We start from the raw sequence: 13282 nt of genomic DNA, 5'->3' as shown, positions 1-13282 counted from the left end.
CTCAAGTACTACAATCACAGTATGGGAGTAAGCCTGTTACAGTTACTAATGTATTGGAATGAATTTTCTGCTGGGATAGATATATCCTTTGACTTTTGAGGCCACTGAGCATTGAATCTTTGACATAGGACTGGAGGAAGTGAGGAGAGGAAGTGAGGGGATTAGTTGCTTTTCATCTTGGAGAAGCTAGTCCCACATGCAGGATTTCTCAAGATGGACATAGAAAGAAAACACTTTATTTTTCACTTCTTGAATATTTTTGTTTACTGGTTTGACCTTTAAAACGATCTTTTAAAAATCCTTTTCAGTAAGTTTTCCAGATTAAACAGTATGAATCATCATGTGACTATATGGGAAGGAAAAGAGGGAAAGGATTCAAGACATTCAGATCTTTGGTGTCTAGATCCTGGGCCTATTTTTATTGTGATATAAAATTCCATTTTAAATAAACACATATGTACATCTCTTAACACATACTCTCTAGGCCCTGGAAATGTAAAGATGAAAAATACTCCTGATTCTTGAGTGATGCACAATCCAATAGAAGATTAGACATAAGAAGAAATGTGACACACGGTAAGTACTATTGTTATGGACATCTACTAGGTGTCTGCTTAGATCCCTTATTTTTCTTGGGGGTTGAGGTAGTGGGAGTTGATGGGGGTAAGAAGGAGAGGAGGAGGCAAGTGCATTCCAGGAGGGGTGGGAAGGAGTAATATAGTTAAAGAAGTAGAGATGTGAAAAAGCAAGATGTGTTCTGGAGACAGCAAGTGTGAAATTGAGGTAGGTAGGGTTATTTTAGTTATGGACATTTTAGTTATATACATCATTACAGGTAGGCTGTAGATTGGTGAGAAGAGACCCGTTTCCTCTGTGTGAGAATACACACACACACACACACACACACACACACACACACAGATTAAACGCCTAATTTTTTTTTTTTTTTTTTTTTTTTTTTTTAGTAAAGGACATAAAAACTTAGCCAGAGAAAGGTAGCCATATAAAGCAAGGGCAAAAGCAGCATATCTCAAAGTAGCTTTTCTTGGATCCCCCAAGTTTCCCAAAATAACATGCAGAGCTGCTAGTGACACAGTGTGCAAAAGATGAAGTCTATCTGGACCTGAGAAACTTGCTTATTACAATATGGGAAGGACTATACAAATAATCTGTGACCATATAAGAAATCTGTAGACAGGTTCTTTGTAGTTCTTGGCTCTGATGTAAACAACTTCAAAAAGCCTCATCCTCATCTGAGATTGAGGATGAGATGTTTGTATCAGGAAAGTGTGGGTAGAACCAAATAAGACCATAAGTATGTTAATACTCCTCCCTTTAATTTTTCAGTATTTTTTTCTATTCTTTTTCTTAAGAAAATCCTTTTTTGTTGCTTAAGCCAGCTTGAGTAAATTTATGGTTTGGAACCAAAAGAATCTTGACTATACTAGGAAGCCACCAACTAGTAGCTTCTGCTGTTTCTACTCTGCCATTTAAAAAATTAAAAAACAGATATAGAAAGGTTGAGAATTTGTTCAAAAATGAACTTTAGAATCCACATTATCTTAGTATTTATCTAGTATTCTTTCTACCATGCCATACCATCTAGAGGATTAGCTGAAACCATGTTCTTTAAGGATATAGTTGTAAATGTACATGTGTGGAATTTATTTTACTTTAAAAATATCTATTATTATGTTAACTTGTTACAATAGCCATGAACCTTTTTTCCCCCCTAAAATGGGGCCACTTGGTTTCATTCATGGGCATATGGTGCAAGAGGCAACTTTGCTTCCATAGAAGGTAATTCACTTTGTTCTACTTAGAATTATATTTGGAGTCACCTTGGGTTAACTTAAAGAAGAATGAGGAATACTAAAAGAAAGTATGGCTAGATCAGCCAAAAATCCATCTTCATTATTAAGGAAATAATTCAGACTTCTTCTGATAAGGTTTCACTCATTCAGTAGTCTTTGAAAGGATTATACCACCTTCTCTCTTTTTTTTTCATATCACAGATTAACACATTTCATTAAGGAAAACATTGTCAAATATTTATCCACACGAGGGTGCTGTAAGATCATTGTGGATATCAAGTTTTCTATCATTCACCAGAAAACCTACTGCCAATTAAACAAGTATTGTGGCCTACCATGTAGAATCATTTTAAGATAGTTCTGTCTCTAAGACCTTCTCCATATTTTAGTTATTGGTAAATTTTTTGAGGATACTATTTTAATATGAGTTAGTTCATATCTCATTGTCTTTGATTGATTAGCTCTGTAATTTTGAATTTTTCAAGAGGAAAGATCACTAATTTTAGTTACAATTTAGGCCGATTAGTTCTGAACAGACCCGGAGGTGAACATTGCATAACTCCAAGGAAGAGTGGGGGTGTTTGCACTGTTAACATTTACATCATAATCTATGTATGACGTATGTGGAACTCCCAGAGTTGTGGAATATTGGACCATACACAGTGGCTGTCTGCAGTGTTATTCCAAGCCAGCCATTTTTGTGTGTGTGTGTGTGTGTGTTTTTATTTGTTTACAAAAAGGACTTGGGAATAGGATGAAGATATTTCAGAACAAATCCATCATAATGGGGAAAAAAACAATTGAAAAGATGTGTGCAATACTGACATGGAATAGGTCAGTGTGCTTATCTTCAGGTACTTTGTCAGGACTACTTAGAAAGATACAAACATACACATTTCTTAGATTCTCATTTTGTGGCAGTTTCTCAGAATACTATGCCAGGGAACATGTCAGAATTATAACAAAAAAAATTGACAGTTTGATGTTAAATAAACAGTATTCTTTGTCAATACATTCTGGATTGGTTTGATACTCATTTTTAATGTAATTTGGACATTTCTTTGAAAATGAGTAAATTGATTACCTTTTGATTATTAAACCATAACTCCTTTTTATTTTATTGGTGGCAGCACCAAAGGGGAATTTCAGAGACTAGAAATGTATTATTGTTTTAGTATATTGCCACCTCCTTAATGGAATCCGTTGGAAGATCTAGAATATCTGGTTAAAGATTAAATGACATTTGATTATTGGTAGATAGACTCTGATTTCTAACGGCAATTAATTGAATGAATGAATGAATGAATGAATTTGGCAATTATTTATTGGGGGTTGGGCACTGTTTCAGATTTTAGAACTATAAATAGTGAAAAAAAATCAAGATTTCTGCTTTCAAGAGATTATATTCTGGTGGAGGGAGACAATGAGCAATAAACATAATAAATAAGTAAATGGTGTATATTGGAGAGTGATAAAACCTATGGAAAAAAATAAATCTGAGAAAGGGGCACTGGAAGTGCAGAGGAATGGGTTTAGTAGTTTTAAATAGAATGATCAGGGCAGGTCTCACTGAGAAGATGACATTTGAGCAAAGACTTGAAGGAGGTGAAAAATTAGTCATTCAGCTTTTTTGGGAAAAAAGAGTTTCAGGCTGAGGGAATAGCCAGTACAAAGGTCTAAGGCAGGAAGGTATGTGGTGTATTGAGGAACAGCAAGGAAAACAGTGTGGCAGGAACATAGTGATCATGAAAGTGCGGTTTGTAGAGTATGGGAGGAACTTGGCTTTTACTCTTAGCAGAATGGGCATTGTTTCAGGGTTTTAAGCAGAAAGACGTGTTATGACTTTGATTATAAAAGGATCACTTCAGCTGCTGTAGAGATTGGAGTTAACTAAATAACTATTGCTTATAATAGAAGAGAAAAACTTTTAATTTTTTTGAAGTTTATTTTTGAGGGAGAAAGAGACATGAGCAGGGGAGGGACAGAGAGAGAGGGAGACATAGAATCTGAAGCAGGTCCCAGCCTCTGAGCTGTCAGCACAGAACCTAATGTAGGGCTTGAACCCATGAACCATGAGGTCATGACCAGAGCCAAAGTTGGACACTCAACCAACTGAGCCACGCAGGCACCCCAGAAGGGAAAAACTTTTGTAAAAGACTAAATATCTCTTGTGTCTTAGGAAACATAATTTTATTTTAAAATTTACTCATCATTGCATAGAGTGAAAATATGAGGTTTCATTGGCTCCAAGAAGATTAAGAGTGTCAGCAACTATTTATGATGAGGTAGGGAGTTATCATAATGGAAACAGTTTAGCCCAGGAGTCCAGGCTGCATCTTGGGGGCAGATCATCTAATCTCCCAAGCCTCTTGTCACCTTTAAAACTGAGGGCCTGGACCCTTTACATTCTCTGTGCTATGATAAAAACAATCCAAGTGCTAAAACTTCATGTTTCTCTTTAGGCCACTCTGCGTCTTTTTCTATGAAATCTGCATGGAATTTTTTTTCCTTTTACATTGCATTGCTGGTAAGTTCCTACTGTGGATGGTCTCTTTAAGTGAATGAGTTTCTCTAGTTCCAATTGGTTGTGTCTAGAAAAGAGACCAGACATATTGAATCACTGTACTGTACACCTATTAACTCTACTGGAATTAAAATAAAAACAGAAAGAAAGAAAGAAAGAAAGAAAGAAAGAAAGAGAAAGGAAGAAAGGAAGAACGGAAGAACGAAAGAAAGAAAGAAAGAAGTCATACAGAGAGATTGGCTGGTCAGCCTCAGGTAGTCTCAATGTGGCACTTCCATGACATAGTCCTTTTATCCAGCATCCATTTTTCAAGAGTAGAAATTCAAGATAGGCTTAGCAAACTGATAGACACTAACCAAACAAGCTAGACACTGATTTAGAAACCATATTGATAATGTTTTAATGGTGAAATATAGATGCTATGTGAACCAGAAACTCATATTGAATATCAATATATTTTCCCATAAGAAGCCAACTTTAGTCAGAGGTTTATTTGTGAGCCTGGAATCAGAGCAAAAACAGTCTGTTAGGTGATGTTAATGGCTAATTCCATCAAAGTATGTAATCTGATGCATTTATTCCCTCTATATGAGTATTTCTAAGGCTATCAGATACTCAGCTCACATAGGCACCCCCTACCTCCCGCTCTCCCTCCCTCCTTCTCTGTCTCTTTATTAGCAGTTATATTCTCTCTCTATATATAACTGCTGCTTTTGAAGCAGTTTTCAATGATTTTTTTCTTAAAATGGAAGCCCAGTATACAAAAAAGAACTGCAGAACTACCTTTGTTGAAGCTATGATAGAAAGATAATGAGATCTCAACCTGTTACTCCCCTCCACCCCTAACCCCCACCATGCACATACTAAATGGTGGCTGGATAGATACCTTTAAGGACTGTCTCAGACCTATTAATGGGTTACTTTTTCAGGTGGAGTTCAGTATCACTGATTATGTTTTAGCTTAAGTTATCATATTCCAGTCCTTCTTCTGTATGTCTATACTGTATCACTCTGGAACTGTGTATTTCTCAGACTCTCTAGTCAAACACCATTTTATCCTTCCAGGTTTTACTTTCTCGGGAGGTAATTTGATTTCCAAGTTCAGGAAGGCTCTATTCTTTGTCCTAATAAAATCACTATGAGTCTTTTTTATGATTTGGTCTCTGCCTATGTATCCTATTATATTTTCAGCTCTATCTGTAAATCATTAGGATTCAACTGCAAAGATTTCCTTTTTTTTTAAACCACATAGATTTTCTGATATTTCCAAATATTCCAATTTTTTCCCCAACCTTAGAATTTGTGTACTTGCTGTTTTCTGAAATGTTCTTCCCTCACTTTATTTTCTTTTTCTTTTCAGTTCTCAGCCCAAAGGTAGCCTCTTCTCTGTCATAGCACTCCATTTACTTCCATAACAGCTATCATAAATTTTTTTCCTTATTATCTCTATTCCCCACTAAGATCCATGGAGGTGGGGCCTTATCTGTATTGTTCATGCCTCTGTACTCAATAATAACTAGATCAGTGCCAGCAAATATCAGGAATTAAATAAATGTTTGAATGAATGACAATATACAAATACTTATATGTATATATCACATTCACAGTGAAGGATAGATCAGAGTATGTCATATATGTCCGTTTATTTATTTATTTTTTGCCTGGTTTACATTTGGTTTTTGTCTTTTATCTTGTGTTAATTGTTGTTAATTTCACTGTGTCTCTGACTAAGGATAGTTTCTCTAGGGGTTCTGTGCATATAGGACAAATATCTGTATCCTTGTTGTATTAGGGTTCTCTAGAGAAACAGGATAAATAAATAGCATGTGTACATATAGAAAGAGATTTATTTTAAGGAATTGGCTCATTGGATTATGAAGGCTGGTAAGTCCAAAATATGCAGGGTGGGCTGGCAGGCTGAAAACCTAGGAAGATTTGATGCTGCAGTTCAAGCCTGAAGGCCACTGGGCTGGACACCAAAGAAGATCCAGTGTTGCAGTTCGGATCTGAAGGCTATCTGCTGGCCAAACTCTATCTGCTGGCTGAACTCACTTTTGCTTGAGAGATGTCAGTCTATTGTTCTGTTCAGGCTTTCATCTGATTAGATGTGGCCAACCCACATTATGGAGAGCATTCTGCTTTACTCAAAATCCATCAACTTGAATGTTAATCTTATCCCAAAATACCCTCACAGAAACATCCAGAATAATGTTCAACCACATATCCAGGCACCGTGGTCCAGCCAAGTTGATACAAAATTAATCATCACAATTGTCTTATACTTCAATGCCTCATTTTAAGACAGTGAAGTTTATTCGGAGTAATACAATCTCATGATGGTGAAGCAGCCACGTTCATATTATATGAAGAATAGCTGAAAGAATTGAGAATGTTTAGAAATTCTCCATTGTTCAATATACTGGGTTCCACTCTTGTTCATACCCAGTGTTTTTCTGAGTAGAACCACCACTTCTTACTTCTATCATAATTATAATATTAATTATAAACATTTCACTGTCTCGGTTTGAAATTAATGTCAGTTAAGGGCCTTTATGAGCAAAATTTCTAAGCTTGTAATACTTTTATTTTTGCTACTTCTAAGATGTAGAACTTAAGATTTCTTATCCATCACAGTGATTTCTGCAAGATAACTTCCATGTTAAGCACTGAGTAAAAAATTATCTACCATTTTTTATGAGACACTGATTCTAGTTGACTTCCCTTTTTGAACTATAAAACATCACTCCTAATTGTAGCAGCCCAGGGTTTTGCTGTTAACCCTGCCCTACCCATTTCTGAGGCTACCTTTTAACCCTTTATCCAACAGTAGTAAACAAAACCAAACACTATGATATTAGGAAACTTTTTTTGTTTTTGATTTTGTTGTTATTTTTTTCTATGACACTTAGACCTTTCAATAGCTTCTGATCCAGAATTTATTGTATTATTTTCATTGGTGTCATGGTGTCTAGCATGAATATGAGAGTTGTAATTCATTTGTTCACCTAATGTTTATTGCCTATCTATTTGTGCCAAGCAGCTCTAGGTGCTGAGAATTCAGTGATGAACAAGTCAGAAAAACAGCCAAAATGAAAAAAGGTAGCATGAATGGTTATTGCTGATGATCCTTTATTCTGTGTCTGTGGACTTAGATATAGAAGAAAAGTGGATTATTTTTATAGCTTTTATCAATTTCACAGAATAAAAGAACCTTTGAGGTACCTTTGTTACAACTTGAAGATTTAGAGGAGAATAAAATCCATAATAGTATAGTATATATTTATATAGCATATAGTATAGCATATATTTATGTATATTTATATAGTTATTTCACAATAACAAATACCATTTCATTAATTATCTCTGTATAATTAAAATATTTCCAAGCCTTTGTCATTGGCTCTTACTTTTGGCCAAATTAAGGATAACTTATTTCTTGAACTGTATAACAAGAGTCTTTGAGGGGCCCTTGGAAGTAGTGACATAAGAACCAAGTCAGTGAAATTTTTGTACCGTTTACTAGAAATTTATTTTATGGAATATTCTCAGTTGACATAATCCCTTTCCCAATGTTCATGGAGAGAGAGAGTAGAATTGTGAGGAAATGTTCTTATGATGGATTATATTAAAAATGATTAAACAAAAATATATCTTATATAAGAAATACTGAACATATTGATACCATATTACTGCTGAAATTCTCTGGGAAATCTGAGGGTTTATAAACCTATTTACTTATTTGTCTTTTCCATTTTTTTTTTGCATTTATTTTATTTTTTTTTTTATATATGAAATTTATTGACAAATTGGTTTCCATACAACACCCAGTGCTCATCCCAAAAGGTGCCCTCCTCAATACTCATCACCCACCCTCTCCTCCCTCCCACACCCCATCAACCCTCAGTTTGTTCTCAGTTTTTAAGAGTCTCTTATGCTTTGGCTCTCTCCCACTCTAACCTCTTTTTTTTTTTCCCTTCCCCTCCCCCATGGGTTCCTGTTAAGTTTCTCAGGATCCACATAAGAGTGAAACCATATGGTATCTGTCTTTCTCTGTATGGCTTATTTCACTTAGCATCACACTCTCCAGTTCCATCCACGTTGTTACAAAAAGCCATATTTCATTTTTTCTCATTGCCACATAGTATTCCATTGTGTATATAAACCACAATTTCTTTATCCATTCATCAGTTGATGGACATTTAGGCTCTTTCCATAATTTGGCTACTGTTGAGAGTGCTGCTATGAACATTGGGGTACAAGTGGCCCTATGCATCAGTACTCCAGTATCCCTTGGATAAATTCCTAGCAGTGCTATTGCTGGGTCATAGGGTAGGTCTATTTTTAATTTTCTGAGGAACCTCCACACTGCTTTCCAGAGCGGCTGCACCACTTTGCATTCCCACCAACAGTGCAAGAGGGTTCCCGTTTCTCCACATCCTCTCCAGCATCTATAGTCTCCTGATTTATTCATTTTGGCCACTCTGACTGGCGTGAGGTGATACCTGAGTGTGGTTTTGATTTGTATTTGCCTGATAAGGAGCGACGCTGAACATCTTTTCATGTGCCTGTTGGCCATCCGGATGTCTTCTTTAGAGAAGTGTCTATTCATGTTTTCTGCCCATTTCTTCACTGGGTTATTTGTTTTTCGGGTGTGGAGTTTGGTGAGTTCTTTATAGATTTTGGATACTAGCCCTTTGTCCGATATGTCATTTGCGAATATCTTTTCCCATTCCGTTGGTTGCCTTTTAGTTTTGCTGGTTGTTTCCTTTGCTGTGCAGAAGCTTTTTATCTTCATAAGGTCCCAGTAATTCACTTTTGCTTTTAATTCCCTTGCCTTTGGGGATGTGTTGAGTAAGAGATTGCTATGGCTGAGGTCAGAGAGGTCTTTTCCTGCTTTCTCCTCTAAGGTTTTGATGGTTTCCTGTCTCACATTTAGGTCCTTTATCCATTTTGAGTTTATTTTTGTGAATGGTGTGAGAAAGTGGTCTAGTTTCAACCTTCTGCATGTTGCTGTCCAGTTCTCCCAGCACCATTTGTTAAAGAGGCTGTCTTTTTTCCATTGGATGTTCTTTCCTGCTTTGTCAAAGATGAGTTGGCCATACGTTTGTGGGTCTAGTTCTGGGGTTTCTATTCTATTCCATTGGTCTATGTGTCTGTTTTGGTGCCAATACCATGCTGTCTTGATGATGACAGCTTTGTAGTAGAGGCTAAAGTCTGGGATTGTGATGCCTCCTGCTTTGGTCTTCTTCTTCAAAATTCCTTTGGCTATTCGGGGCCTTTTGTGGTTCCATATGAATTTTAGGATTGCTTGTACTAGTTTCGAGAAGAATGCTGGTGCAATTTTGATTGGGATTGCATTGAATGTGTAGATAGCTTTGGGTAGTATTGACATTTTGACAATATTTATTTTTCCAATCCATGAGCAGGGAATGTCTTTCCATTTCTTTAGATCTTCTTCAACTACCTTCATAAACTTTCTATAGTTTTCAGCATACAGACCCTTTACATCTTTGGTTAAATTTATTCCTAGGTATTTTATGCTTCTTGGTGCAATTGTGAATGGGATCAGTTTCTTTATTTGTCTTTCTGTTGCTTCATTGTTAGTGTATAAGAATGCAACTGATTTCTGTACATTGATTTTGTATCCTGAAACTTTGCTGAATTCATGTATCAGTTCTAGCAGACTTCTGGTGGAGTCTATAGGATTTTCCATGTATAATAACATGTCATCTGCAAAAAGCGAAAGCTTGACTTCATCTTTGCCAATTTTGATGCCTTTGATTTCCTTTTGTTGTCTGATTGCTGATGCTAGAACTTCCAGCACTATGTTAAACAGCAGCGGTGAGAGTGGGCATCCCTGTCGTGTTCCTGATCTCAGGGAAAAAGCTCTCAGTTTTTCCCCGTTGAGGATGATGTTAGCTGTGGGCTTTTCATAAATGGCTTTTATGATCTTTAAGTATGTTCCTTGTATCCCGACTTTTCAAGGGTTTTTATTAAGAAAGGGTGCTGGATTTTGTCAAAGGCCTTACCGCATCGATTGACAGGATCATATGGTTCTTCTCTTTTTTGTTGTTAATGTGATGTATCCCGTTGATTGATTTGCGAATGTTGAACCAGCCTTGCATCCCAGGAATGAATCCCACTTGATCATAGTGAATAATTCTTTTTATATGCCGTTGAATTCAATTTGCTAGTATCTTATTGAGAATTTTTGCATCCATATTCATCAGGGATATTGGCCTGTAGTTCTCTTTTTTTACTGGGTCTCTGTCTGGTTTAGGAATCAAAGTAATACTGACTTCATAGAATGAGTCTGGAAGTTTTCCTTCCCTTTCTATTTCTTGGAATAGCTTGAGAAGGATAGGTATTATCTCTGCTTTAAACGTCTGGTAGAACTCCCCTGGGAAGCCATCTGGTCCTGGACTCTTATTTGTTGGGAGATTTTTGATAACCGATTCAATTTCTTCGCTGGTTATGGGTCTGTTCAAGCTTTCTCTTTCCTCCTGATTGAGTTTTGGAAGCGTGTGGGTGTTCAGGAATTTGTCCATTTCTTCCAGGTTGTCCAATTTGTTGGCATATAATTTTTCATAGTATTCCCTGATAATTGTTTGTATCTCTGAGGGATTGGTTGTAATAATTCCATTTTCATTCATGATTTTATCTATTTGGGTCATCTCCCTTTTCTTTTTGAGAAGCCTGGCTAGAGGTTTGTCAATTTTGTTTATTTTTTCAAAAAACCAACTCTTGGTTTCGTTGATCTGCTCTACAGTGTTTTTAGATTCTATATTGTTTATTTCTGCTCTGATCTTTATTATTTCTCTTCTTCTGCTGGGTTTAGGCTGTCTTTGCTGTTCTGCTTCTGGTTCCTTTAGGTATGCTGTTAGATTTTGTATTTGGGATTTTTCTTGTTTCTTGAGATAGGCCTGGATTGCAATGTATTTTCCTCTCAGGACTGCCTTTGCTGCATCCCAAAGCGTTTGGATTGTTGTATTTTCATTTTCGTTTGTTTCCATATATTTTTTAATTTCTTCTCTAATTGCCTGGTTGACCCACTCATTCGTTAGTAGGGTGTTCTTTAACCTCCATGCTTTTGGAGGTTTTCCAGACTTTTTTCTGTGGTTGATTTCAAGCTTCATAGCATTGTGGTCTGAAAGTATGCACGGTATAATTTCAATTCTGGTAAACTTATGAAGGGCTGTTTTGTGACCCAGTATATGATCTATCTTGGAGAATGTTCCATGTGCACTCGAGAAGAAAGTATGTTCTGTTGCTTTGGGATGTAGAGTTCTAAATATATCTGTCAAGTCCATCTGATCCAATGTCTCATTCAGGGCCCTTGTTTCTTTATTGACCGTGTGTCTAGATGATCTATCCATTTCTGTAAGTGGGGTGTTAAAGTCCCCTGCAATTACCACATTCTTATCAATAAGGTTGCTTATGTTTATGAGTAATTGTTTTATATATTTGGGGGCTCCGGTATTCGGCGCATAGACATTTATAATTGTTAGCTCTTCCTGATGGATAGACCCTGTAACTATTATATAATGTCCTTCTTCATCTCTTGTTACAGCCTTTAATTTAAAGTCTAGTTTGTCTGATATAAGTATGGCTACTCCAGCTTTCTTTTGGCTTCCAGTCGCATGATAAATAGTTCTCCATCCCCTCACTCTCAATCTAAAGGTGTCCTCAGGTCTAAAATGAGTCTCTTGTAGACAGCAAATAGATGGGTCTTGTTTTTTTTTTATCCATTCTGATACCCTATGTCTTTTGGTTGGCGCATTTAATCCATTTACATTCAGTGTTATTATAGAGAGATATGGGTTTAGAGTCATTGTGATGTCTGTATGTTTTATGCTTGTAGTGATGTCTCTGGGACTTTGTCTCACAGGGTCCCCCTTAGGATCTCTTGTAGGGCCGGTTTAGTGGTGACAAATTCCTTCAGTTTTTGTTTGTTTGGGAAGACCTTTATCTCTCCTTCTATTCTAAATGACAGACTTGCTGGATAAAGGATTCTTGGCTGCATATTTTTTCTGTCTAGCACCCTGAAAATCTCGTGCCAATTCTTTCTGGCCTGCCAAGTTTCAAAAGAGAGATCAGTCACGAGTCTTATAGGTCTCCCTTTATATGTGAGGGCACGTTTACCCCTTGCTGCTTTCAGAATTTTCTCTTTATCCTTGTATTTTGCCAGTTTCACTATGATATGTTGTGCAGAAGATCGATTCAAGTTACGTCTGAAGGGAGTTCTCTGTGCCTCTTGGATTTCAATGCCTTTTTCCTTCCCCAGTTCAGGGAAGTTCTCAGCTATTATTTCTTCAAGTACCCCTTCAGCACCTTTCCCTCTCTCTTCCTCCTCTGGGATACCAATTATGCGTATATTATTTCTTTTTAGTGTATCACTTAGTTCTCTAATTTTCCCCTCATACTCCTGGATTTTTTTATCTCTCTTTTTCTCAGCTTCCTCTTTTTCCATAACTTTATCTTCTAGTTCACCTATTCTCACCTCTGCCTCTTCAATCCGAGCCGTGGTGGTTTCAATTTTGTTTTGCATTTTATTTAAAGCGTTTTTCAGCTCCTTGTGACTGTTCCTTAGTCCCTTGATCTCTGTAGCAAGAGATTCTCTGCTGTCCTCTGTACTGTTTTCAAGCCCAGCGATTAATTTTATGACTATTATTCTAAATTCACTTTCTGTTATATTATTTAAATCCTTTTTGATCAGCTCATTAGCTGTTGTTATTTCCTGGAGATTCTTCTGAGGGGAATTCTTCCGCTTGGTCATTTTGGATAGTCCCTGGCGTGGTGAGGACCTGCAGGGCACTTCTCCTGTGCTGTGGTGTATAACTGGAGTTGGTGGGCGGGGTCGCAGTGAGACCTGATGTCTGCCCCCAGCCCACCGCTGGGGCCACAGTCAGACTGGTGTGTGCCTTCTCTTCCCCTCTCCTAGGGG

At 37.0% G+C, this 13282-nt stretch overlaps 1 long non-coding RNA gene across 1 annotated transcript in view; it reads left to right on the top strand.

The window, feature by feature from the left end:
- The window catches only part of LOC125175029 (uncharacterized), a 274631-nt gene that overhangs the window by 2021 nt on the left and 259328 nt on the right, over positions 1–13282 (top strand). The window contains exon 2 of the long non-coding RNA XR_007155640.1: positions 485–576. This is a non-coding gene — a long non-coding RNA (uncharacterized LOC125175029). The remainder of the gene's footprint in view (positions 1–484; positions 577–13282) is intronic.

The sequence above is a fragment of the Prionailurus viverrinus genome, chromosome C2 (genome assembly GCF_022837055.1).
Source record: "Prionailurus viverrinus isolate Anna chromosome C2, UM_Priviv_1.0, whole genome shotgun sequence".
NCBI classification, from domain to species: Eukaryota; Metazoa; Chordata; class Mammalia; order Carnivora; family Felidae; genus Prionailurus; species Prionailurus viverrinus.
Note: the sequence above shows the minus strand (reverse complement) of the source record. Positions and strands in the feature narration are given on the sequence as shown.